Source organism: Pleurodeles waltl, unplaced genomic scaffold, assembly GCF_031143425.1.
Source record: "Pleurodeles waltl isolate 20211129_DDA unplaced genomic scaffold, aPleWal1.hap1.20221129 scaffold_127, whole genome shotgun sequence".
In the NCBI taxonomy this organism is placed as follows: domain Eukaryota; kingdom Metazoa; phylum Chordata; class Amphibia; order Caudata; family Salamandridae; genus Pleurodeles; species Pleurodeles waltl.
Window position 1 is genome coordinate 66,518 of NW_027149833.1, and position 16,505 is coordinate 83,022.

General features: G+C 48.4%; 2 non-coding genes across 2 annotated transcripts; both read right to left on the reverse strand.

Moving 5' to 3' along the window:
* Positions 1-373: 373 nt before the first annotated feature.
* On the reverse strand, positions 374-500 carry LOC138273971 (small Cajal body-specific RNA 4). Its single transcript, XR_011200341.1, has one exon. It is a non-coding gene; the product is annotated as a small Cajal body-specific RNA 4 (non-coding RNA).
* A 15,319-nt stretch (positions 501-15,819) lies between these two features.
* On the reverse strand, positions 15,820-15,946 carry LOC138273951 (small Cajal body-specific RNA 4). Its single transcript, XR_011200322.1, has one exon. It is a non-coding gene; the product is annotated as a small Cajal body-specific RNA 4 (non-coding RNA).
* Between the last annotated feature and the right edge of the window lie 559 nt (positions 15,947-16,505).

Sequence of the window (16,505 nt, forward strand, 5' to 3'; positions counted from 1 at the left end):
TTGTGTCCATGTTGTATTAAGGTGTCTTTGAGAGGGCAATTTTTTTTATTTTTTTTATTTTTACAGTTTTGATAATATCGGTCCTATTAGCAAGCTGCAAAAAAGACTTTCACGTAACAGATGGACTTCTTTTACCTAATGTACCCCCAGAAAGGATACAATAAGACATATTGGCGTGGGTGCTATAACATCGCCCATACTAGACGTCACTCCAACGGTGCCCACATGAAATGTAGAACACTGTCGGAAGCTAGATTACTATCCCTCGCCCCAGTGATCGCACTGAAAGAATTCTCCCACTGTTCAAAGCCAACCCAGCCATGATGCATACTGCCACTAGAGCGCAACAACAATGAGCAAATGAGAACAGGGCAAATGTAGGAAGTAGTAACACGTCACTAGCTCTTCTTGAAACTGACAGTTCTTTACTTCCCTTTACTCTAGGGGGATAGTATCAGCAGAGCCTTACTTCATAGGCCCAACCTTCTTAATCCTCCATTAACAAAAACATTGGCTGTAGCTTTAGGGAGGATTTGGTACAGAATTTGACAAAATACAAATTTATATTTCCGAATGATTTTACTCAGGAGGATTCGGAAACCTGAAAGCCAACTGTCCTCATAAGGATAAAAATACACAAAATAAGATATGGAAATAGTTTATTAATTATCGAACGCTATCTCAGAAAACATACTGAATATCATATCAATTTACCTCACAGTTACCATTGATCACATCTGCCAATTAGTAGCTCAGATATCCCAATGTTAATATGCTTGATCATGTGTTCCCATTAGTAGTGACTATGACTCAGCGCAGCATCTAACCATTCAGCAAGTTACAAGTCGCAGGGTTCTTTACGTAATGCACCATGAACTGATCGTCCATGTGCCTGGAAGTGTGTCCCGCTCCCCACTCTGGTGCATCAAAGCTTGTCATATGGAACAAATCAAAGACGTGCTTCCGGGCACAAATTAAGTAAAAACCCTAAATATGTTAAACCTTGTAAATGCCTATGTAGCCATGGATTAATCCCCATTACGTGCATCAGTTATTAAACTGCACCCAAGAAGATCATAGAATTCGGTAACTGAGCACAGAGTATTACAAACTGAGAATTTTACTATTAGGTGAAAAACAGTAACTAGATTGTGCCACAGCAGCGCCAGAAGACGACAGGAAGAGAAATTAACCTTAACACTGGATAGAGCTGCTGAGATGAACGACCTAGAACAGATTGACAAACTATTTATTCAGTTGTCCCTTTTAGTTATTTTGGCCCGTGAGGGAAGACGGGGCGCGTTGAGGATCAAGAAAGTCGGCTTGATCAAATCAGAAATCCTCATGAGGCAGTACAATATTTAGGCTGCACTGAATTAATCCTTGCAAAAAGTTAAGGTGCAAGATAGAGGTGGTCATTACAACCCTGGCGGACGGTGTTAAAGCGGCGGTAAGACCGCCAACAGGCCGGCGGTAAAAAGTTTGCAATTACGACTGTGGCAGAAACCACCAACAAAGACAGCCACTTTAACACTCTGTCCGCCACGGCGGTACAAACAAACATCTCGGTGGTCACCGCCAACAGACAGGCAGAGGACAATGTACCTGCCACACTATTATGACAGGCCAATCTGCCACCTTTTCCGGGGCGGATACACCGCGGATAAAAACACGGCGGAAACAGGAATCTCAAAGGGAAAACGCTCACCTCTAAACACTCCACGAGGAAGGAGGACACCATGGACCCGGACCTCCAAATTCTCCCTGCGATTGTCTTCCTGCTCCTGTACCAGGAGCAACAACGCCGGCGGCAAAGACCACGGTGAGTACTGCACCTACGACACAGGGGAGAGGGGAGGGAAAAAACAGGGACACACACACACGCAACACCCCCACCCACGACAACACACACACTAATACATATTTATACATTATATTAACACCCCCCAACCCCCACCCCCCCCCGGAAGAATGCAAAGACAAAAGGAAATGAGTGTAACCATTGTAATATATCAAAAATCAGTAAGCAAAAATCGACATTATTATTATACACTATTAACAAAATATACACCAAGATTATTAGTCCAGATATTGCACCATTTATAGTCCGTGGATCACTGGGCCCACAATGCATGGGCGGGGCCAACACACGATACCAGATCAAAACAGAGAGAACACTGCAGGGGCATCAGATAGAAATACAACAGGCACCTCTGGGGGAAGGGAAAGGGTGGCACCTCAGCCGGATGAGTGCATGACGCCAGATCCACGAGGGGCCTCCATGCCCATTGATGTATCCTGGGAAGTGCAAAGCCACAGTCTCTCAAGTCTCTGCAGTGGGTGGTTTGCCCACTGATCAATCCTGTGGAGTGCAAAGCCACAGTCTCAAGTCTCTACAGTGGGTGGTTTGCCCACTGTTGCATCCTGGGGAGTGCAAAGCCACAGTCTCACAAGTCTCTACAGTGGGTGGTTTTCCCACTGATCAATCCTGGGGAGTTCAAAGCCACAGTCTCTCAAGTCTATACAGTGGGTGGTTTGCGCACTGATCAATCCTGGGGAGTGCAAAGCCACAGTCTCTCAAGTCTCTACAGTGGGTGGTTTTCCCACTGCTGCATCCTGGGGAGTGCAAAGCCACAGTCTCTCAAGTCTCTACAGTGGGTGGTTTGCCCACTGATCAATCCTGGGGAGTGCAAAGCCACAGTCTCTCAAGTGGATAACATTCTCCACTGGTGTCTGGAGGGGGCTTTGTGCCGAGAGTGTTTCATCCTGTGAAGAACAGACAGAGTGGATGCATGTCTACACTGGTTCTGGAGGGGGACTGGTGCCCAGAGTGCTTCATTCTGTGAAGGAGAGACAGAGTGGATGCATGTCTACACTGGTTCTGGAGGGTGATTGGTGCCCAGGGTGCTTCATCCTGTGAAGGAAAGACAGAGTGGATGCATGTCTCCACTGGTTCTGGAGGGGGACTGGTGCCCAGAGTGCATCACTCACCCTGTGACGGTCCCTGTTGCGTCAGTGCCCCTGCCGCTCATGGCTAGCGGTGCTTGAGTTGGCGGTCCTTGCCCTGTGCAGCGGTGCTTGAGTTGGCGGTCCTTGCCCTGTTCAGCGGTGCTTGCCCTGTGCAGCGGTGCTTGAGTTGGCGGTCCTTGCCCTTTTCAGCAGTGCTTGAGTTGGCGTTCCTTGCCCTGTTCAGCGGTGCTTGCCCTGTGCAGCGGTGCTTGAGTTGGTGGTCCTTGCCCTGTTCAACGGTGCTTGCCCTGTTCAGCCGTTCTTGAATTGGCGGTCCTTGCCCTGTTCAGCGGTGCTTGAGTTGGCGGTCCTTGCACTGTTCAGCGGTGCTTGCCCTGTGCAGCGGTGCTTGAGTTGGCGGTCCTTCATTGCCCAGCTGGGCTGGGGCTGGCTCTCCTTCATTGGTCAGCTGGGCTGTGGCTGGCGGGGCTCTCCTGGGCAGGTGGGCTGTGGCTGGCGGGGCCCTCCTGGGCAGGTGGGCTGTGGCTGGCGGGGCCCTACTAGGCAGGTGGGCTGTGGCTGGCGGGGCCCTCCTGGGCAGCGACGATGGGGCTGGCGGTGGCCTCCTGGGCAGCGACGATGGGGCTGGCGGGCTTCTCCGCCGTGCTGCTCGTCCCAGACTTGCCGGGTTTCTTCTGGCCCTTCCCCACCTTGGGAGGAGTCACAGCTGAGTCCACACTCCCACCGGGACCCCTGGGAGCGGCTTGGGTGGCTGGAGTCTTCCCCCTCTCCCGCCGGGCACTGGCCAACGTCTGGTGCTTCACAGGGGGGGACTGGCTGTGCTGTGGCTCTGTGACACACTGGCTGTCCTGGTGACCGGTGCACTCCACATACCTGTGACAACAGGCACCACTGGTCCCGGAGATTTTGTGGCTGAGATGCTAGTTCGGGACCTAGGAGTTGGATGGGGGGGGGGAGATAGGTTAATCGTGGACAGGAAAAGTTGTTTGGACACACTGGGACGGGTAGCTGGAGGGGGTTTGGGAGTGGAGGAAGAGGTGGTGGTTGTAGGAGGTGTACGTTTTGTGGTTTTGGGTGCAGGTACATGCGCTGAAGGCTGTGGTGAGGTGGATGTATGTTGGGTGGGTGTGTGCCTGCGTTTGTGTATCTTCGGACGGGGCGTCACAGACACACTGGGAGAGGACACAGGGGACGTGGGAATGGTAGTGGGGGTGGTGACTGCACGTGAGCGGGGTGTGCTGGTGCGGGACGTAGTGGATGTAAAGGTAGTGCATGCAGGTGTGGGTGTAGACGAGACTGGGAGGGAGGAGGGAGACGACGAGGAGGGGGACACAGTGGAGGCAGTGGATGTTGGTGTGTCTGTATGTGTGTGATGCTTGCATGAGTGCCTGTGGGATGTGTGGTGCTTATGTTTGCCTGAGCTTCCCTTGTGTGGTGAGGTGTGTGCAGGCTGGTCTGATGGTGTGCTTGGGATAGGCAGAGGTAGAGGGGATTGGGTCTGGGTGGAGGAAGTTGGAGGGGGGAGGCCAGACACAGGGACAATGGCTGCTATCAGTGCTGAGGCCAGAGTTTGAAAGGATTGGTGAAGGGCCGCCTGACCAGAATGAATGCCCTCGAGGAATGCATTAGTTTGTTGCAACTCCCGTTCTACACCCTGGATGGCATTCACAATAGTAGAGTGCCCAACAGTGAGTGACCTGAGGAGGTCAATGGCCTCCTCACTGAGGGCAGCAGGGGTGACTGGGGCAGGAGCTGAGGTGCCTGGGGCGAAAGTGATGCCCACCCTCCTGGGTGAGCTGGCACGGGGTGAAGGCTGAGGGGCTGCTGGGAGGGCGGTGCTGGTGGCTGTACCTGTAGAAGTGGGGGGCACAGATGTTGCCCCCACCACAAGGGAGCTCCTGTCCCCACTGTGGTGCTCCCCTTGCCCTCCGTCCCACTGGTGTATTCAGAGTCCGTAGTGTGGCCCTCCATGGCCATGTGGGATGCAGCTCCCTCGTGCTCCGGTGCCACTGCTCCTCCGCCTGATGATGCTAATGCACACAAGAACAGGGAGACCACAAAAAAGGGGGGTGGAAACAGAAGAAAGACATGTTGAGTGCATGGATTACTGCTACCGTTGGCGGACAAGACAGACACAATTGCGCTGTTGGGCTCTACAGTGCAATTCCTGGGAAATGGCCTACAAGGCTATGGAAGACATCTGTACACATAGATGACACAGGTGTATGAATAGCTGTACTTGGCACTCTACAGAGGTGGGGTGGGGGGCCACAGGGCCATGCCTTACGGAGGGGCCTAGCCTACGGTACTCGCCCTGGCCTAGGGAAACTCACAGCCCTCCTCCCCCACTCAGACACCTCCACTGCGCGCAGTCAGCTGAATGAGAGTGTACTCACCGGCTTGTGTCTGCTGTGGTGCCCTCAAGCGCCATCCAACTCCGGGTAGGCCACCACCAGGATCCTGAACATCAGGGGGGTCATGGTTCGACGGGCACCCCTCCCACGTTGGGAGGCCATCCCCAGCTGAGCCTCCGCCGTCTTCTTGCTCCAGCGGCGAATGTCCTCCCATCTCTTCCGGCAGTGGGTGCTCCGTATGTGGTGGAACCCCAGGGTCCGGACGTCCTTGGCGATGGCACGCCAAATATCCTTCTTCTGGTGGGCGCTGACCTACATGAAATGTACAGGGTACGAAGAGAAGTCATTACCAACTGCGCCGTCAAAGTGAGTGGGTCCCATCCCTACCCTTGCCATGTGGCACATGCACCCACCGTCTTTCATGCACGCATAACTCTGCCCCCTTCATTCTTACAACCAGCCCTCTCCACACAGGCATAGCCCATACAACATGCTCCCTGTGAACTTACCTGTTGGTCTGGAGGACCGTAGAGCAGCGTGTACTGGGGGAGGACCCCATCGACAAGCTTCTCCAACTCCTCCGATGTGAAGGCAGGGGCCCTTTCCCCAGATGCACGAGCCATTGTCTCTTCCAGACCGAGGTCACAGCAGCACTTGCAGTGTAGGTCCTCTCCTGTTGAAGATCAGGTATCGTGTGATTCAACAGCTAGAAAATGGCGGTCACGTCCGCGGCAGTCATGTCCACGGCGGTGCGTACCATCACCGCCGGCGTACATCGTCATTGGCTCCTGGGACCCATAGGGTCCAATGTTAACCAATGCAGCATTGCGCTGCGGTCTTCGACCGCCTACCGCGACGGTGTACAACGCCAGCGCAGTTACCTCACATCCCATTGTCCCACTTTACAGGTCAGACAGCCGCCATTTCAGGGGCCCACATGGCCTAATTACCAACTGCGTCACACATACCTAGGCTTAGTCTCAACGCACATACAGGCCACATTTTGTGTGTGAATGGTGTTCTGTGTAGACTGTGGGTACATACCTCTGAGTTGTTTAACTCTGTGCTCGCTGTTGTCCTTCATAGGCACCGTCCGCTGGGACATGTGAGGAGATGGCGGAATCCTCCGGTGTACCGACCGCTGGTGGACCTGTCGACAATGGAGGGAAGGAATTTGATTATCACCTACAGGTTTGACCGTGCCACAATCCAGGAACTGTGTACCCAGTTGGAGCCAGACCTGATGTCAGCAATCCGCCATCCAACAGGAATCCCCCCTCAAGTGCAGGTGCTATCAGTGATCCATTTCCTTGCTAGTGGGTCTTTTCAAAACAACTGTGGCCATGGCATCAGGGATGTCCCAGCCTATGTTTTCCAACGTATTGTCCAGAGTGTTGTCTGCCCTGCTGAAACACATGCGGAGCTACATCGTTTTCCCTCAGGTGGAGGATTTGCCTACAGTGAAAGGTGACTTCTATGCCCTCGGACATATCCCCAACATCATAGGTGCCATTGATGGGACCCATGTGGCTTTGGTACCCCCCCACAGGAGTGAACAGGTGTACAGGAACCGGAAGAGTTATCATTCGATGAATGTACAGATGGTATGTTTGGCAGACCAGTACATCTCCCATGTGAATGCCATGTTCCCTGGCTCAGTGCATGACGCCTACATCCTGCGGAATAGCAGCATCCCTTATGTGATGGGTCAACTCCAGAGGCACCGTGTGTGGCTATTAGGTGAGCACCTGGAAGCAAGTCAGTGGGAATGGTTGGCTGGGTCTGGGGATATCCCTACAGGTTAGTGTGTGTCTAACAGTTGTCCCTCGCCATTTGCAGGTGACTCTGGTTACCCCAACCTGTCATGGCTACTGGCCCCAGTGAGGAATCCCAGGACAAGGGCAGAGGAACACTACAATGAGGCCCATGGGCAAACTCGGAGGATTATAGAGCAGATCTTCGGCCTCCTGAAGGCCAGGTTCAGGTGCCTCCATATGACAGGTGGATCCCTATTCTACTCACCAAAGAAGGTGTGCCAGATCTTCGTGGCCTGCTGTATGCTTCACAACTTAGCTTTGCGACGACCGGTGCCTTTTCTGCAGGAGGATGGTCCAGATGGAGATTTTGTGGCAGCTGTGGGGCCTGTGGACAGTGAAGACGAGGAAGCAGAAGAAGAGGACATCGACAACAGGAAAACGGTGATCCTGCAATACTTCCAGTGAGACACAGGTAAGAATACAAACCTGCCTACTACATGTACTTTAACACTACTACCTCTCTACTGTCTGTCCTTTTCACCCAGTGTATGGTCACTGAGTTGTCACTTTCCCTCATGATTTCACAGATGTGGGTCCCACTGTGTGACATCTGCTTTGTTTCCTCATGGACTAGAGCTGTGTGACATAGGTATGTTGACATTACAATTGAAAGAGCGTTTTGACACTGTAAGGTAATGCCTCCTTGGCATGGTTACCCCCTGACTTTTTGCCTTTGCTGATGCCAAGTCTTTAGTTGGTCTTTACTGTACTTCAGCAAACACAATTATCAGTCAGTATACAGGTAAGATGAAGTCTTTATTGAGAAACTCTGAACTACAGCCTAGCAACCCAACAAGAAAATGTTACCTAATCCCCTCAGATTTCAAAACACGCTCAACCTATACAGGTGTACCCCAAAAACACTGAACCCTAAGCCTCAAAACAATGTGCGGCCCCATCTTGTCTCCCTCATTTACTCAAGACCTTTTAGATTTGCATTCAACGTATATTTGTTAAGGTGGTGATGGCACAGTGGTTGAGAAGACAGCTTTAAGATTAAGAGTACGCTAGTAAATAGGATGAGAAATGCACTTGTATTTCCAATCAGCACCTTTTAAGTGCTCAATACCATTTCCTGGCACCCGTAACAGATGTAAAGGCATGTGCCACAACAAAATTCAGAGCCTAGCTCAAGACTTTCACCTTATTGTGGACAAATGCTACCAGTTTCAGAGTTAAAAACCGCAGCATGAATGCTGAATGTATGAGGATAAAATGGGTGGTGGGCAAATATAATTTCAGGAATGGTAAACATCTTTGACGACGTTTTCCTCCTATACAGGATTCCACAAGGGAGGACAAAAACTCTGGAGGAACACAAAAGCACAGTTTAATTCCCCAACATCCACATTGTGGGACATACTGTCAGCCTCTGAGGAAGAATTGGTAGGGACTTTAAGTGTAAGCGAAAGTGAAAATTATTTGAAGTGTAAATGGTAGATTATATACAGAATTGCAACACCCTACCATTGACTTGTTCACAAAGCTTGAACGTTACAGCTTCCAAGAAGCAGGGACAATTACTGGAGCAACAGTGCTTTTTAGGACATCACTTAAGCATCAGAAGGGCCAAGGTGAGCATATAAGTCCCATGGAAAAAGGTATTTTAACAGGAATAAAAATATGAATAAGCCACACCGAAAGTTCTAAGAATCACCAAGTATACTGGTAAATCATCAGGTCTTTGGTCATTAAGAAACAAAAAAAAAACACATTGTACAGGCCTGAAGTCGTGGACCTGGAGGCAAATGAGAAACAAACATTTGACATGGGGAAAGAGACTGAGAAAGAAGAGAACTGTTAAGTGTGGGATATGTTAGAACGATTGGGTAAGTTCAATCTTTGTCACTGCAATCATGTTCTGGCCTAGTTGTCAATAAATAAAATACAAAAAAACAACTACTGGAGAAAGGGTCCCATAAAATATAAGTAATAAGGGCACAATTCTTCTTTGCATGGTTTAAACGTTCTTACAAATAAGAATTTTATTAACCAAGATACTGCAACGTGTGTGCTACTTCCATTTCACAGAGTCCAAAGTGTGGTACAGACGCGGACAATCAATATGGTATTTGCCAAAAACAATCACTGATGCGAAGACATGGCTGTAAAAGAAAACCGGAAGAACAGGTAGCCTTGACATATGCAGCAAGTAAATACATTAGTTTCCTGTAATGGGGTACTGAAAATAAACAATGCAATCAACTGAAGGGGTAGGTGGTCACACCCAATAAACAGGGGGGAAGCAAACAAAGAAAAAAAAAGGAGAAAAGATATGCTACATTCCAGTGCCCTAGAAAATATCAGAGGTATCCAAACTTCACTCGGAAAGTTAGTGCCAGACTGGAAAGTAAAAAGGAAAGAAAGGCATTCAGCAATAGGCGATAGTATTCAGTTGGCCAAGGTTTAGACAGGGGGTAATTATCTGCTAAGTGCCACAGTAACAAGGTAAAGGTGGAAGGCTCTAGAGGTCTCTCACTCAATTGGACGCTCAAAAAAATGTTGGGCCAACAAGCTAAACAAAGGTGCGTCAGACTTGATAGAGTTAGTATGCCAAAGGCAAATGCAGGTTCAAAATTCGCTCGTAAAAAAAAAAAAAAAACACAGGTCATCAAGACAAATTACAATGTCCTTTCATTTTGGACATATACAAAATAAAAACGTACATTACAGCACCCATCAACTGGCTCTTCATAACAGACTTTCATTAATGAAGGACACTTGAAAGTCAATGGCACATTATATGTGCTCGTTTCAGCTCCATATCCAATTTCTGTAATTGCGATTCAACTGGGAACAGTAGTTCCAAGACTAAAAAGAAATACGATGATGCATAAAATGTGTCAGCTGACCACAGTTCCTGCTCTCATGACACTCTGCAAGTTGTTTCTCCACACGCTGTTCAAATTCCAATCTACGCCTTCAAAATTGGACAAAAAAAAAATAAAATAGGTGCCAACTCCATTGGGAGGATATCAAATAACCTCTAATGGAAACAAAATAAATTACTGCACCTCACATTGTATGAAGGTTAAGAAATAGTTGTCCTTTAAGGTTTAAATCTAAGTGTTATTAAATAGTTCATGCTGCATTATTGCTACTGAGAGTTCGCTATGGACAGCCTGTTGCCAGTTGGGTCATGGTGCCATCCAGAAAGGCATCTGTTGCTGGGCACGCTGCTGCATGGTAGATGGAAATTGTCGACTAGAGTTCCAGCTCTGTCCAAATGTACTTGCTTTTTTGTGACTGCCCTGATCATCTTCTTCATCTGATGAGTCTCCAGCATATGCCACCAATCCCACTACCTTTTCGGATGTCTTCATCTTCTTGCTTGGGAACTCTGGGAACACACAAAAAAACACAAAAAAAACACCCCCAACCCAAACAAGGACAAAATGGTCGATTTAGTTAAAAGAAAATTGTTAATAGTAAAATTGTTAGTTGGACACCGTTTCACGATCCCACAGGATCAATGGCAGCCCCCAGGTTGGAAGTCGCACGAAACAGCATCAGCATCCGCAAACAGATTCATCAGGCACATGTAAGAGAACAGAGAAAGAAGAGAAGAAAAAAAAAAAAAAAAAAACAACACAGATCAACAAAAGAGAACAATTAGGTGTGTGGAAAAATATCAGTCACCTTTTAGGCTTTTTTTTTTGTAGATGACAAACTAGGACGAAGAAGCTTGCAAGAGCAGAAGGTGAAAAGTGTAGTGTACAGTGTTGATATCACTGGCTTCAGGGAATGGAACATCACATCCCCAACTGTATTATATTTAGGCTTTATGAGTTTAGGCAAGTGTATTTGTCATTAACTCTTGTGAACAGAAGAAATGTTACCGTCCCTATAAACATCTGTTTGTTGCACGTAGTGCTGTAGAATCACGGGCTCTACATACACCCACCATCTAATTATAGCTCGGACTGTGGCTGCTTGTTTTTTGTTTGAAGTCTTTAGAGTCAAGAGGTACCATACGATCCCTTCTTTAATTGGTAGTAAACATGGGCACTGACGCCACTGTTGTACAAGCTACTTACCTTTGGTAACGATATATCTGGTAGAGACATATTCTAGTTGCAGATTCCTTACCTTCGAATTTCCCCAGGTGTCAGTCTGGATCTGGATATTTTTTCTTTCAGCAGTACCTCTGTGCGCCGTCAGGGGGTTGCTTCTTAGTGTAGCACATTTTGATGCGTAAGAGCACCCATCTTGAAATGGTCTCTTCTGCACCAACTTCCCCTTCTTTGCACCCACATATGGTTGATCATCCACCCGGAAGTCTTTGCCTGGATCCAAAAAGAGCGTTGGAGTTCTACCTTGATCGTACCAGTGAAGTCTATCCTCTTCATGAGAGGGATGTGGGGGTGCAAAAGAGGTAGGCAAAGTGATGGACTGCCCGACATAGAAGGGTGTCACTACTTTAGGAACAAAAGGAGCCCTTGTGTGAAGTACCACTTTGTCAGGGTGTACTGCCAGGAAAGGTGGTCAGATGAAAGAGCTTGGAGCTCACTTACTCAAAAGGCAGAGGTGAAAGCAGCTAAGAACACAGTTTTGATGGTTAAGAGCTGTAAAGGGCAATTGTGAAGAGGCTCGAAAAGGGCACACATAAGGAATGTTAAGACTAGGTTCAGATCCCATTGGGACTTGATGACTGAGATAGGAGCAAAAAGATGTATGAGGCTTTAATAAACCTCCCAACAATGGGAGATTTGAATAAAGAATGTTGATCTGGTAACGGGGATGTGGAAGTATGCGTCTTGAAAGTCCAAGTTTCCTGGGTCCAGGGCAGATATGACCTGAGCCAATGCCAACATTTTGGACTTCTCCTTTTAGAGGAAGAGGCTGAGGGACTGAAGATCTAGTATAGAACAAAGGCCCTTGTCCTTTCCCGGCACAGAAAGTAGCGGGAATTACAACCACGACTTACTTCTGGAAGAGGGACCCTCTCTATAGCTCCTTAGGCAAAAAGGCTTGGACTTCCTAACGGAAAAGTGCCATATGATCCTCCGATATGCAATTGTATGAAGGTGGCATGGCTGGAGATGTCTCGAAGGGGAGAGAGTAGCCCCTCTGGACGATCTGGAGGGCCCACCTGTCCAAAATAATGGATTGCCATTGGGGCAGGAGATGGCGAATCCTGCCACCAACTGGTTCCTGGTGTGCCTGCAGACTAGGAAGGTTTGGAGGCTGAGGAGGGGGCGGAAGTGAACTAGGTGACCCGCTGGCTCTCTGATCCCCGGGAACATGGGATCCCGTGTCCACGCAGGGGCAGTACAGCATGTGTGGGTCAATGACTGGGGGGAAAGAAAGCGGTTGGGTGCCCCTTCAGTAGCCACAAAAGGAAGACTGATAGGGTCTAGGAGCGGGTGTGAGGCCAAGGGACCGGGCCGTGGCCTGGGAATCCTAGAAGTGCTCAAGCGCTGAGTCCACCTTGTCTCCAAAGAGACATGTGCCATCAAAGGTGTCTCAATGCCACTGCCAATGCAACCGATCTGCCTGGAGAGTCATTCATATCCAGTCCACAACGAATCAAACTTTGCTGCGTCCTTCCCATCTGTCGCGGCTTGGGAAAGGACAGTCCAGGCCTCCTCCGGGACTCTAGACAGCACTTGCGTGACCGTATCCCAGAGAGTATGAGAATAGCGTCCCAAAAGGCAGGCGGGGTTCATAGACCGCAGCACTATACTAGTGAAAGAAAACATCTTCCCTAAGTTGTCCAGTCTTTGATTCCCTATCCAGGGGTGCGGTAGGAAATGCGCCCGATGAAGCCTGGATGTCAAAAACCCTAAATATGTTAAACCTTGTAAATGCCTATGTAGCCATGGATTAATCCCCATTACGTGACTCAGTTATTAAACTGCACCCAAGAAGACCATAGAATTCGGTAACTGAGCACAGAGTATTACAAACTGAGAATTTTACTATTAGGTGAAAAACAGTAACTAGATTGTGCCACAGCAGCGCCAGAAGACGACAGGAAGAGAAATTAACCTTAACACTGGATAGAGCTGCTGAGATGAACGACCTAGAACAGATTGACAAACCATTTATTCAGTTGTCCCTTTTAGTTATTTTGGACCGTGAGGGCAGACGGGGCCGTTGAGGATCAAGAAAGTCGGCTTGATCAAATCAGAAATCCTCATGAGACAGTACAATATTTAGGCTGCCCTGAATTAATCCTTGCAAAAAGTTAAGGTGCAAGAAAGAGTCCTTTCCAACCAATTTCTGACAGGACGCTGTGTGTTATGAAATAGTTTGGCTCCAGAGAGGGAAAGGATCTTTAACTTAAAGGTAACAGAGCAGGGCTAATTTTGTCTTTGGATCATGCTACTGTTTTACACCTGAATGCTAACTCGCATATGCGCACATTGGTGAAGACTAGTCTCCCACCTATGCCCCCCGCGCCGAAAGAGCGCCGAATGGCCGCCAGAATAGCGCCGAAAGAGCGCCGAATGGCCGCCAGAATAGCGCCAGAATAGCGCCGAATGGCCGCCAGAATAGCGCCGAATGGCCGCCAGAATAGCGCCGAAAGAGCGCCGAAAGAGCGCCAGAATAGCGCCAAATGGCCGCCGAAAGAGCGCCGAAAGAGCGCCAGAAGAGCGCCAGAAGAGCGCCAGAAGAGCGCCAGAAGAGCGCCAGAAGAGCGCCAGGAGAGCGCCAGGAGAGCGCCAGGAGAGCGCCAGGAGAGCGCCAGGAGAGCGCCAGGAGAGCGCCAGGAGAGCGCCGAAAGAGGGCCAGGAGAGCGCCGAAAGAGGGCCAGGAGAGCGCCGAAAGAGGGCCAGGAGAGCGCCGAACGGCCGCCAAAAGAGCGCCACATGACCGCCAAAAGAGCGCCACATGACCGCCAAAAGAGCGCCGAAATACACATGACCGCCAAAAGAGCGCCCAAAAAAACGCCATAAAACCGCCAACAGACTTCTGGCTTGGTCTGGAAGTTCACAAGCTAGGATACCCCATAAAGTGTCAAATGAGCCTTGCTCCTCTAATTGGAAATATTAGTATACTGTGACCTGGCTCTGTGGTATGCCGAAAGAGCGCCAGAATAGCGCCGAAAGAGCGCCAGAATAGCGCCGAAAGAGCGCCAGAATAGCGCCGAAAAGAGCGCCGAAAAGAGCGCCAGAATAGCGCCAGAATAGCGCCGAAAAGAGCGCCGACAGAGAGCGCCAGGAGAGCGCCGAAAGAGGGCCAGGAGAGCGCCGAACGGCCGCCAAAAGAGCGCCACATGACCGCCAAAAGAGCGCCACATGACCGCCAAAAGAGCGCCGAAATACACATGACCGGCAAAATACCGCCCAAAAAAACGCCATAAAACCGCCAACAGACTTCTGGCTTGGTCTGGAAGTTCACAAGCTAGGATACCCCATAAAGTGTCAAATGAGCCTTGCTCCTCTAATTGGAAATATTAGTATACTGTGGCCTGGCTCTGTGGTATGCACACCTGGCATGTGACAGCCTCCTGTACCCATATATAAATTTACTTAGAACCATGCTGGCCTCTCAACCCTTTCAAAGGCTTTTTTGGCCTGCAACATGGGAAGATGCACAGGGTGAAAGCACAGAACTGCACTGGACTAGATTACTCAGACTCTTAAACAGGCTTGGTGTTGAACATTAATCTTATCCTAGGGGCTCAATACACAATATGCAATGCAAGAGAGCGAGCTCCACAAAAGAAAACTATGATGCAGACCGGCTCACAGTTCAACATTCAAAGCCCGTATTCTGTAGGAATTATGCTCACCGTGACGTCCAGATGAGGCCCTGGAACCATTTCTCTCTGGGAGTTCGGTTTTTATGCCCATAAGAGGTGGAATCGACCAAGACATCACGTTCCTGTCAGCAAAAACAAAAATGTTACTGAAAAAAGCGATACCCATGATTTCAAGAAGCAAAAATATTATTTTCTGGTACACCCACAGCCTACTGGAAGCCTAGTCCTCCTTCTGAATTTTACACAGAAGTTTAGCCCTTCAAGGACATAGAGATGTATGTGGAAGGGCAGAGGGAAAACAAAAAAGTCCAAAAAATAAACCACCACACAAAGCACCATCTTCACCCCTTGACCTTTCATCACCAAGTACTGCCTGTAACTATCTTTCTCTACAGTTAAATCTAGGCTTGCCAGGTTACCGATTGATCTTCCACTTCACAGATTTAATGAAAAGTATGCATTTTGGTGCAAGTTGGATCTGTACAGAAAGTTTGTCTGTGGTCGGTAACACCAAAACTGTGAGCATCAAGAGCTACTGAAATAGTGTGGGGTCCTGCTTTCTAATGTGGGCAGAATATTGCTTACACTTGAAAGCATTCAACTTTGTGTCCATGTTGTATTAAGGTGTCTTTCAGAGGGCAATTTGTTTTTTTTTTACAGTTTTGGTAATATCGGTCCTATTAGCAAGCTGCAAAAAAGACTTTCACGTAACAGATGGACTTCTTTTACCTTATGTACCCACAGAAAGGATACAATAAGACATATTGGCGTGGGTGCTATAACATCGCCCATACTAGACGTCACTCCAACGGTGCCCACAGGAAATGTAGAACACTGTCGGAAGCTAGATTACTATCCCTCGCCCCAGTGATCGCACTGAAAGAATTCTCCCACTGTTCAAAGCCAACACAGCCATGATGCATACTGCCACTAGAGCGCAACAACAATGAGCAAATGAGAACAGGGCAAATGTAGGAAGTAGTAACACGTCACTAGCTCTTCTTGAAACTGACAGTTCTCTACTTCCCTTTACTCTAGGGGGATAGTATCAGCAGAGCCTTACTTCATAGGCCCAACCTTCTTAATCCTCCATTAACAAAAACATTGGCTGTAGCTTTAGGGAGGATTTGGTACAGAATTTGACAAAATACAAATTTATAATTCCGAAGGATTTTACTCAGGAGGATTCGGAAACCTGAAAGCCAACTGTCCTCATGAGGATAAAAATACACAAAATAACATATGGAAATAGTTTATTAATTATCGAACGCTATCTCAGAAAACATACTGAATATCATATCAATTTACCTCACAGTTACCATTGATCACACCTGCCAATTAGTAGCTCAGATATCCCAATGTTAATATGCTTGATCATGTGTTCCCATTAGTAGTGACTATGACTCAGCGCAGCATCTAACCATTCAGCAAGTTGCAAGTCGCAGGGTTCTTTACGTAATGCACCATGAACTGATCGTCCATGTGCCTGGAAGTGTGTCCCGCTCCCCACTCTGGTGCATCAAAGCTTGTCATATGGAACAAATCAAAGACGTGCTTCCGGGCACAAATTAAGTAAAAACCCTTAATATGTTAAACCTTGTAAATGCCTATGTAGCCATGGATTAATCCCCATTACTTGACTCAGTTATTAAA